A 12,306-nucleotide genomic window follows, 5' to 3' on the forward strand; every position below is an offset into this window, starting at 1 on the left:
ACTTTTTTGAACGTTCGACTGGTCATCTTTTTTCATCATAAAATTGATTTTTTGGACTCTACCAAAAATGAATCACAATGTCATTTGGATCGGGCCTCATGTTGAATAACCACTTTTTAAACCCTCACAGTGACCAAAATTGCCATTTTTACAGAGTTTTCGCTTACTCAAAGCTTCAATTTTGACCAATTTCAGGCACAGAAATGACTTTAAACACACTTATTTTAGTTGAAAAAGTAATAATTCACATCCAACAGGTATTTAAAGTCAAAAGATTAAATATTAAAATTTCATCAATATTGACCACTTTTTTGAACGTTCGACTGGTCGGGGGTCATCGTTTTTCATCATAAAATTGATTTTTTTGGACTCTACCAAAAATGATTCAAAATGTCATTTGGATCGGGCCTCATGTTGAATAACCACTTTTTAAACCCTCATAGTGACCAAAATTGCAATTTTTAAAGAATTTTGCTTACTCAGAAGCTTCAATTTTGACCAATTTCAGGCACAGAAATGACTTTAAACACACTTATTTTAGTTGAAAAAGTAATAATTCACATCCAACAGTTATTTAAAGTCAAAAGATTAAATATTAAAATTTCATCAATATTGTCCACTTTTTTGAACGTGCGACTGGTCATCTTTTTTCATCATAAAATTGATTTTTTGGACTCTACCAAAAATGAATCAAAATGTCATTTGGATCGGGCCTCATGTTGAATAACCACTTTTTAAACCCTCACAGTGACCAAAATTGCCATTTTTACAGAGTTTTCGCTTACTCAAAGCTTCAATTTTGACCAATTTCAGGCACAGAAATGACTTTAAACACACTTATTTTAGTTGAAAAAGTAATAATTCACATCCAACAGGTATTTAAAGTCAAAAGATTAAATATTAAAATTTCATCAATATTGACCACTTTTTTGAACGTTCGACTGGTCGGGGGTCATCGTTTTTCATCATAAAATTGATTTTTTTGGACTCTACCAAAAATGATTCAAAATGTCATTTGGATCGGGCCTCATGTTGAATAACCACTTTTTAAACCCTCATAGTGACCAAAATTGCAATTTTTAAAGAATTTTACTTATTCAGAAGCTTCAATTTTGACCAAATTCAGGCACAGAAATGACTTTAAACACACTTATTTTAGTTGAAAAAGTAATAATTCACATCCAACAGTCATTTAAAGTCAAAAGATTAAATGTTAAAATTTCATCAATATTGACCACTTTTTTGAACGTTCGACTGGTCCGGGGTCATCGTTTTTCATCATAAAATTGATTTTTTGGACTCTACCAAAAATGATTCAAAATGTCATTTGGATCGTGCCTCATGTTGAAAAAACACTTTTTAAACCCTCACAGTGACCAAAATTGCCATTTTTACAGAGTTTTGCTTACTCAGAAGCTTCAATTTTGACCAATTTCAGGCACAGAAATTACTTTAAACTCACTTATTTTAGTTGAAAAAGTAATAATTCACATCCAACAGTTATTTAAAGTCAAAATTTTAAATGTTAAAATTTCATCAATATTGCCCACTTTTTTGAACGTTCGACTGGTCCGGGGGTCATCGTTTTTCATCATAAAACTGATGTTTTGGACCCTACCAAAAACGATTCAAAATGTCATTTGGATCGGGCCTCATGTTGAATAACCACTTTTTAAACCCTCACAGTGACCAAAATTGCCATTTTTACAGAGTATTCGCTTACTCAGAAGCTTCAATTTTGACCAATTTCAGGCACAGAAATGATTTTAAACACACTTATTTTAGTTGAAAAAGTAATAATTTACATCCAACAGTCATTTAAAGTCAAAAGATTAAATGTTAAAATTTCATCAATATTGACCACTTTTTTGAACGTTCGACTGGTCCGGGGTCATGTTTTTTCCTCATAAAATTGATTTTTTGGACTCTACCAAAAATGATTCAAAATGTCATTTGGATCGGGCCTCATGTTGAAAAACCACTTTTTAAACCCTCACAGTGACCAAAATTGCCATTTTTACAGAGTTTTGCTTACTCAGATGCTTCAATTTTGATCAATTTCAGGCACAGAAATGACTTTAAACACACTTATTTTAGTTGAAAAAGTAATAATTCACATCCAACCGTCATTTAAAGTCAAAAGATTAAATGTTAAAATTTCATCAATATTGACCACTTTTTTGAACGTTCGACTGGTCCGGTGTCATCGTTTTTCATCATAAAATTGATTTTTTTGGACCCTACCAAAAACGATTCAAAATGTCATTTGGATCGGGCCTCATGTTGAATAACCACTTTTTAAACCCTCACAGTGACCAAAATTGCCATTTGTACAGAGTTTTCGCTTACTCAGAAGCTTCAATTTTGACCAATTTCAGGCACAGAAATGACTTTAAACACACTTATTCTAGTTGAAAAAGTAATAATTCACATCCAACAGTTATTTAAAGTCAAAAGATTAAATATTAAAATTTCATCAATATTGTCCACTTTTTTGAACGTTCGACTGGTCATCTTTTTTCATCATAAAATTGATTTTTTGGACTCTACCAAAAATGAATCAAAATGTCATTTGGATCGGGCCTCATGTTGAATAACCACTTTTTAAACCCTCACAGTGACCTAAATTGCCATTTTTACAGAGTTTTCGCTTACTCAAAGCTTCAATTTTGACCAATTTCAGGCACAGAAATGACTTTAAACACACTTATTTTAGTTGAAAAAGTAATATTTCACATCCAACAGGTATTTAAAGTCAAAAGATTAAATATTAAAATTTCATCAATATTGACCACTTTTTTGAACGTTCGACTGGTCGGGGGTCATCGTTTTTCATCATAAAATTGATTTTTTTGGACTCTACCAAAAATGATTCAAAATGTCATTTGGATCGGGCCTCATGTTGAAAAAACACTTTTTAAACCCTCACAGTGACCAAAATTGCCATTTTTACAGAGTTTTGCTTACTCAGAAGCTTCAATTTTGACCAATTTCAGGCACAGAAATTACTTTAAACTCACTTATTTTAGTTGAAAAAGTAATAATTCACATCCAACAGTTATTTAAAGTCAAAATTTTAAATGTTAAAATTTCATCAATATTGCCCACTTTTTTGAACGTTCGACTGGTCCGGGGGTCATCGTTTTTCATCATAAAACTGATTTTTTGGACCCTACCAAAAACGATTCAAAATGTCATTTGGATCGGGCCTCATGTTGAATAACCACTTTTTAAACCCTCACAGTGACCAAAATTGCCATTTTTACAGAGTATTCGCTTACTCAGAAGCTTCAATTTTGACCTATTTCAGGCACAGAAATGACTTTAAACACACTTATTTTAGTTGAAAAAGTAATAATTCACATCCAACAGTTATTTAAAGTCAAAAGATTCAATATTAAAATTTCATCAATATTGACAACTTTTTTAAACATTCGACTGGTCCGGGGTCATCGTTTTTCATCATAAAATTGATTTTTTGGACTCTAACAAAAATGATTCAAAACGTCATTTGGATCGGGCCTCATGTTGAATAACCACTTTTTAAACCCTCACAGTGACCAAAATTGCCATTTTTACAGAGTTTTCGCTTACTCAAAGCTTTAATTTTGACCAATTTCAGGCACAGAAATGAATTTAAACACACTTATTTTAGTTGAAAAAGTTATAATTCACATCCAACAGTCATTTAAAGTCAAAAGATTAAATGTTAAAATTTCATCAATATTGACCACTTTTTTGAACGTTCGACTGGTCCGGGTCATCTTTTTTCCTCATAAAATTGATTTTTTTGGACTCTACCAAAAATGATTCAAAATGTCATTTGGATCGGGCCTCATGTTGAAAAACCACCTTTTAAACCCTCACAGTGACCAAAATTGCCATTTTTACAGAGTTTTGCTTACTCAGAAGCTTCAATTTTGACCAATTTCAGGCACAGAAATGACTTTAAACACACTTATTTGAGTTGAAAAAGTAATAATTCACATCCAACAGTCATTTAAAGTCAAAAGATTAAATGTTAAAATTTCATCAATATTGCCCACTTTTTTGAACGTTCGACTGGTCATCGTTTTTCATCATAAAATTGATTTTTTGGACTCTACCAAAAATGATTCAAAATGTCATTTGGATCGGGCCTCATGTTGAATAACCACTTTTTAAACCCTCACAGTGACCAAAATTGCCATTTTTACAGAGTTTTCACTTACTCAATCTTCAATTTTGACCTATTTCAGGCACAGAAATGACTTTAAACACACTTATTTTAGTTGAAAAAGTAATAATTCACATCCAACAGTTATTTAAAGTCAAAAGATTCAATATTAAAATTTCATCAATATTGACCACTTTTTTGAACGTTTGACTGGTCCGGGGTCATCGTTTTTCATCATAAAATTGATTTTTTGGACTCTAACAAAAATGATTCAAAACGTCATTTGGATCGGGCCTCATGTTGAATAACCACTTTTTAAACCCTCATAGTGACCAAAATTGCAATTTTTAAAGAATTTTGCTTACTCAGAAGCTTCAATTTTGAGCAATTTCAGGCACAGAAATGACTTTAAACACACTTATTTTAGTTGAAAAAGTAATAATTCACATCCAACAGTCATTTAAAGTCAAAAGATTAAATGTTAAAATTTCATCAATATTGACCACTTTTTTGAACGTTCGACTGGTCCGGGGTCATCGTTTTTCATCATAAAATTGATTTTTTGGACTCTACCAAAAATGATTTAAAATGTCATTTGGATCGGGCCTCATGTTGAAAAAACACTTTTTAAACCCTCACAGTGACCAAAATTGCCATTTTTACAGAGTTTTGCTTACTCAGAAGCTTCAATTTTGACCAATTTCAGGCACAGAAATTACTTTAAACTCACTTATTTTAGTTGAAAAAGTAATAATTCACATCCAACAGTTATTTAAAGTCAAAATTTTAAATGTTAAAATTTCATCAATATTGCCCACTTTTTTGAACGTTCGACTGGTCCGGGGGTCATCGTTTTTCATCATAAAACTGATTTTTTGGACCCTACCAAAAACGATTCAAAATGTCATTTGGATCGGGCCTCATGTTGAATAACCACTTTTTAAACCCTCACAGTGACCAAAATTGCCATTTTTACAGAGTATTCGCTTACTCAGAAGCTTCAATTTTGACCTATTTCAGGCACAGAAATGACTTTAAACACACTTATTTTAGTTGAAAAAGTAATAATTCACATCCAACAGTTATTTAAAGTCAAAAGATTCAATATTAAAATTTCATCAATATTGACAACTTTTTTAAACATTCGACTGGTCCGGGGTCATCGTTTTTCATCATAAAATTGATTTTTTGGACTCTAACAAAAATGATTCAAAACGTCATTTGGATCGGGCCTCATGTTGAATAACCACTTTTTAAACCCTCACAGTGACCAAAATTGCCATTTTTACAGAGTTTTCGCTTACTCAAAGCTTTAATTTTGACCAATTTCAGGCACAGAAATGAATTTAAACACACTTATTTTAGTTGAAAAAGTTATAATTCACATCCAACAGTCATTTAAAGTCAAAAGATTAAATGTTAAAATTTCATCAATATTGACCACTTTTTTGAACGTTCGACTGGTCCGGGTCATCTTTTTTCCTCATAAAATTGATTTTTTTGGACTCTACCAAAAATGATTCAAAATGTCATTTGGATCGGGCCTCATGTTGAAAAACCACCTTTTAAACCCTCACAGTGACCAAAATTGCCATTTTTACAGAGTTTTGCTTACTCAGAAGCTTCAATTTTGACCAATTTCAGGCACAGAAATGACTTTAAACACACTTATTTGAGTTGAAAAAGTAATAATTCACATCCAACAGTCATTTAAAGTCAAAAGATTAAATGTTAAAATTTCATCAATATTGCCCACTTTTTTGAACGTTCGACTGGTCATCGTTTTTCATCATAAAATTGATTTTTTGGACTCTACCAAAAATGATTCAAAATGTCATTTGGATCGGGCCTCATGTTGAATAACCACTTTTTAAACCCTCACAGTGACCAAAATTGCCATTTTTACAGAGTTTTCACTTACTCAATCTTCAATTTTGACCTATTTCAGGCACAGAAATGACTTTAAACACACTTATTTTAGTTGAAAAAGTAATAATTCACATCCAACAGTTATTTAAAGTCAAAAGATTCAATATTAAAATTTCATCAATATTGACCACTTTTTTGAACGTTTGACTGGTCCGGGGTCATCGTTTTTCATCATAAAATTGATTTTTTGGACTCTAACAAAAATGATTCAAAACGTCATTTGGATCGGGCCTCATGTTGAATAACCACTTTTTAAACCCTCACAGTGACCAAAATTGCCATTTTTACAGAGTTTTCGCTTACTCAAAGCTTTAATTTTGACCAATTTCAGGCACAGAAATGACTTTAAACACACTTATTTTAGTTGAAAAAGTAATAATTCACATCCAACAGTCATTTAAAGTCAAAAGATTAAATGTTAAAATTTCATCAATATTGACCACTTTTTTGAACGTTCGACTGGTCCGGGGTCATCTTTTTTCCTCATAAAATTGATTTTTTTGGACTCTACCAAAAATGATTCAAAATGTCATTTGGATCGGGCCTCATGTTGAAAAACCACCTTTTAAACCCTCACAGTGACCAAAATTGCCATTTTTACAGAGTTTTGCTTACTCAGAAGCTTCAATTTTGACCAATTTCAGGCACAGAAATGACTTTAAACACACTTATTTGAGTTGAAAAAGTAATAATTCACATCCAACAGTCATTTAAAGTCAAAAGATTAAATGTTAAAATTTCATCAATATTGACCACTTTTTTTAACGTTCGACTGGTCGGGGTCATCGTTTTTCATCATAAAATTGGTTTTTTTGGACTCTACCAAAAATGATTCAAAATGTCATTTGGATTGGGCCTCATGTTGAATAACCACTTTTTAAACCCTCACAGTGACCAAAATTGCCATTTTTACAGAGTTTTGCTTACTCAGAAGCTTCAATTTTGACCAATTTCAGGCACAGAAATGACTTTAAACACACTTATTTTAGTTGAAAAAGTAATAATTCACATCCAACAGTCATTTAAAGTCAAAAGTTTAAATGTTAAAATTTCATCAATATTGCCCACTTTTTTGAACGTTCGACTGGTCATCGTTTTTCATCATAAAATTGATTTTTTGGACTCTACCAAAAATGATTCAAAATGTCATTTGGATCGGGCCTCATGTTGAATAACCACTTTTTAAACCCTCACAGTGACCAAAATTGCCATTTTTACAGAGTTTTCACTTACTCAATCTTCAATTTTGACCTATTTCAGGCACAGAAATGACTTTAAACACACTTATTTTAGTTGAAAAAGTAATAATTCACATCCAACAGTTATTTAAAGTCAAAAGATTCAATATTAAAATTTCATCAATATTGACCACTTTTTTGAACGTTTGACTGGTCCGGGGTCATCGTTTTTCATCATAAAATTGATTTTTTGGACTCTAACAAAAATGATTCAAAACGTCATTTGGATCGGGCCTCATGTTGAATAACCACTTTTTAAACCCTCACAGTGACCAAAATTGCCATTTTTACAGAGTTTTCGCTTACTCAAAGCTTTAATTTTGACCAATTTCAGGCACAGAAATGACTTTAAACACACTTATTTTAGTTGAAAAAGTAATAATTCACATCCAACAGTCATTTAAAGTCAAAAGATTAAATGTTAAAATTTCATCAATATTGACCACTTTTTTGAACGTTCGACTGGTCCGGGGTCATCTTTTTTCCTCATAAAATTGATTTTTTTGGACTCTACCAAAAATGATTCAAAATGTCATTTGGATCGGGCCTCATGTTGAAAAACCACTTTTTAAACCCTCACAGTGACCAAAATTGCCATTTTTACAGAGTTTTCGCTTACTCAAAGCTTTAATTTTGACCAATTTCAGGCACAGAAATGACTTTAAACACACTTATTTTAGTTGAAAAAGTAATAATTCACATCCAACAGTCATTTAAAGTCAAAAGATTAAATGTTAAAATTTCATCAATATTGACCACTTTTTTGAACGTTCGACTGGTCCGGGGTCATCTTTTTTCCTCATAAAATTGATTTTTTTGGACTCTACCAAAAATGATTCAAAATGTCATTTGGATCGGGCCTCATGTTGAAAAACCACCTTTTAAACCCTCACAGTGACCAAAATTGCCATTTTTATAGAGTTTTGCTTACTCAGAAGCTTCAATTTTGACCAATTTCAGGCACAGAAATGACTTTAAACACACTTATTTGAGTTGAAAAAGTAATAATTCACATCCAACAGTCATTTAAAGTCAAAAGATTAAATGTTAAAATTTCATCAATATTGACCACTTTTTTTAACGTTCGACTGGTCGGGGTCATCGTTTTTCATCATAAAATTGTTTTTTTTGGACTCTACCAAAAATGATTCAAAATGTCATTTGGATTGGGCCTCATGTTGAATAACCACTTTTTAAACCCTCACAGTGACCAAAATCGCCATTTTTACAGAGTTTTGCTTACTCAGAAGCTTCAATTTTGACCAATTTCAGGCACAGAAATGACTTTAAACACACTTATTTTAGTTGAAAAAGTAATAATTCACATCCAACAGTCATTTAAAGTCAAAAGTTTAAATGTTAAAATTTCATCAATATTGCCCACTTTTTTGAACGTTCGACTGGTCATCGTTTTTCATCATAAAATTGATTTTTTGGACTCTACCAAAAATGATTCAAAATGTCATTTGGATCGGGCCTCATGTTGAATAACCACTTTTTAAACCCTCACAGTGACCAAAATTGCCATTTTTACAGAGTTTTCACTTACTCAATCTTCAATTTTGACCTATTTCAGGCACAGAAATGACTTTAAACACACTTATTTTAGTTGAAAAAGTAATAATTCACATCCAACAGTTATTTAAAGTCAAAAGATTCAATATTAAAATTTCATCAATATTGACCACTTTTTTGAACGTTTGACTGGTCCGGGGTCATCGTTTTTCATCATAAAATTGATTTTTTGGACTCTAACAAAAATGATTCAAAACGTCATTTGGATCGGGCCTCATGTTGAATAACCACTTTTTAAACCCTCACAGTGACCAAAATTGCCATTTTTACAGAGTTTTCGCTTACTCAAAGCTTTAATTTTGACCAATTTCAGGCACAGAAATGACTTTAAACACACTTATTTTAGTTGAAAAAGTAATAATTCACATCCAACAGTCATTTAAAGTCAAAAGATTAAATGTTAAAATTTCATCAATATTGACCACTTTTTTGAACGTTCGACTGGTCCGTGGTCATCTTTTTTCCTCATAAAATTGATTTTTTTGGACTCTACCAAAAATGATTCAAAATGTCATTTGGATCGGGCCTCATGTTGAAAAACCACTTTTTAAACCCTCATAGTGACCAAAATTGCAATTTTTAAAGAATTTTGCTTACTCAGAAGCTTCAATGTTGACCAATTTCAGGCACAGAAATGACTTTAAACACACTTATTTTAGTTGAAAAAGTAATAATTCACATCCAACAGTCATTTAAAGTCAAAAGATTAAATGTTAAAATTTCATCAATATTGACCACTTTTTTGAACTTTCGACAGGTTTTTCATCATAAAATTGATTTTTTGGACTCTACCAAAAATGATTCAAAATGTCATTTGGATCGGGCCTCATGTTGAAAAAACACTTTTTAAACCCTCACAGTGACCAAAATTGCCATTTTTACAGAGTTTTGCTTACTCAGAAGCTTCAATTTTGACCAATTTCAGGCACAGAAATTACTTTAAACTCACTTATTTTAGTTGAAAAAGTAATAATTCACATCCAACAGTTATTTAAAGTCAAAATTTTAAATGTTAAAATTTCATCAATATTGCCCACTTTTTTGAACGTTCGACTGGTCCGGGGGTCATCGTTTTTCATCATAAAACTGATTTTTTTGGACCATACCAAAAACGATTCAAAATGTCATTTGGATCGGGCCTCATGTTGAATAACCACTTTTTAAACCCTCACAGTGACCAAAATTGCCATTTTTACAGAGTATTCGCTTACTCAGAAGCTTCAATTTTGACCAATTTCAGGCACAGAAATGATTTTAAACACACTTATTTTAGTTGAAAAAGTAATAATTTACATCCAACAGTCATTTAAAGTCAAAAGATTAAATGTTAAAATTTCATCAATATTGACCACTTTTTTGAACGTTCGACTGGTCCGGGGTCATCTTTTTTCCTCATAAAATTGATTTTTTGGACTCTACCAAAAATGATTCAAAATGTCATTTGGATCGGGCCTCATGTTGAAAAACCACTTTTTAAACCCTCACAGTGACCAAAATTGCCATTTTTACAGAGTTTTGCTTACTCAGATGCTTCAATTTTGATCAATTTCAGGCACATAAATGACTTTAAACACACTTATTTTAGTTGAAAAAGTAATAATTCACATCCAACCGTCATTTAAAGTCAAAAGATTAAATGTTAAAATGTCATCAATATTGACCACTTTTTTGAACGTTCGACTGGTCCGGTGTCATCGTTTTTCATCATAAAATTGATTTTTTGGACCCTACCAAAAACTATTCAAAATGTCATTTGGATCGGGCCTCATGTTGAATAACCACTTTTTAAACCCTCACAGTGACCAAAATTGCCATTTGTACAGAGTTTTCGCTTACTCAGAAGCTTCAATTTTGACCAATTTCAGGCACAGAAATGACTTTAAACACACTTATTTTAGTTGAAAAAGTAATAATTCACATCCAACAGTTATTTAAAGTCAAAAGATTAAATATTAAAATTTCATCAATATTGTCCACTTTTTTGAACGTTCGACTGGTCCGGGGTCATCGTTTTTCATCATAAAATTGATTTTTTGGACTCTACCAAAAATGATTCAAAACGTCATTTGGATCGGGCCTCACGTTAAATAACCACTTTTTAAACCCTCACAGTGACCTAAATTGCCATTTTTACAGAGTTTTGCTTACTCAGAAGCTCCAATTTTGACCAATTTCAGGCACAGAAATTACTTTAAGCACACTTATTTTAGTTGAAAATGTAATAATTCACATCCAACAGTCATTTAAAGTCAAAAGTTTAAATGTTAAAATGTCATCAATATTGCCCACTTTTTTGAACGTTCGACTGGTCATCGTTTTTCATCATAAAATTGAGTTTTTTGGACTCTACCAAAAATGATTCAAAATGTCATTTGGATCGGGCCTCATGTTGAATAACCACTTTTTAAACCCTCACAGTGACCAAAATTGCCATTTTTACAGAGTTTTCACTTACTCAATCTTCAATTTTGACCAATTTCAGGCACAGAAATGACTTTAAACACACTTATTTTAGTTGAAAAAGTAATAATTCACATCCAACAGTTATTTAAAGTCAAAAGATTCAATATTAAAATTTCATCAATATTGACCACTTTTTTGAACGTTTGACTGGTCCGGGGTCATCGTTTTTCATCATAAAATTGATTTTTTGGACTCTAACAAAAATGATTCAAAACGTCATTTGGATCGGGCCTCATGTTGAATAACCACTTTTTAAACCCTCACAGTGACCAAAATTGCCATTTTTTACAGAGTTTTCGCTTACTCAAAGCTTTAATTTTGACCAATTTCAGGCACAGAAATGACTTTAAACACACTTATTTTAGTTGAAAAAGTAATAATTCACATCCAACAGTCATTTAAAGTCAAAAGATTAAATGTTAAAATTTCATCAATATTGACCACTTTTTTGAACGTTCGACTGGTCCGGGGTCATCTTTTTTCCTCATAAAATTGATTTTTTTGGACTCTACCAAAAATGATTCAAAATGTCATTTGGATCGGGCCTCATGTTGAAAAACCACTTTTTAAACCCTCACAGTGACCAAAATTGCCATTTTTACAGAGTTTTCGCTTACTCAAAGCTTTAATTTTGACCAATTTCAGGCACAGAAATGACTTTAAACACACTTATTTTAGTTGAAAAAGTAATAATTCACATCCAACAGTCATTTAAAGTCAAAAGATTAAATGTTAAAATTTCATCAATATTGACCACTTTTTTGAACGTTCGACTGGTCCGGGGTCATCTTTTTTCCTCATAAAATTGATTTTTTTGGACTCTACCAAAAATGATTCAAAATGTCATTTGGATCGGGCCTCATGTTGAAAAACCACCTTTTAAACCCTCACAGTGACCAAAATTGCCATTTTTATAGAGTTTTGCTTACTCAGAAGCTTCAATTT

The sequence above is a fragment of the Lissotriton helveticus genome, chromosome 2_1, assembly GCF_964261635.1.
Source record: "Lissotriton helveticus chromosome 2_1, aLisHel1.1, whole genome shotgun sequence".
NCBI classification, from domain to species: Eukaryota; Metazoa; Chordata; class Amphibia; order Caudata; family Salamandridae; genus Lissotriton; species Lissotriton helveticus.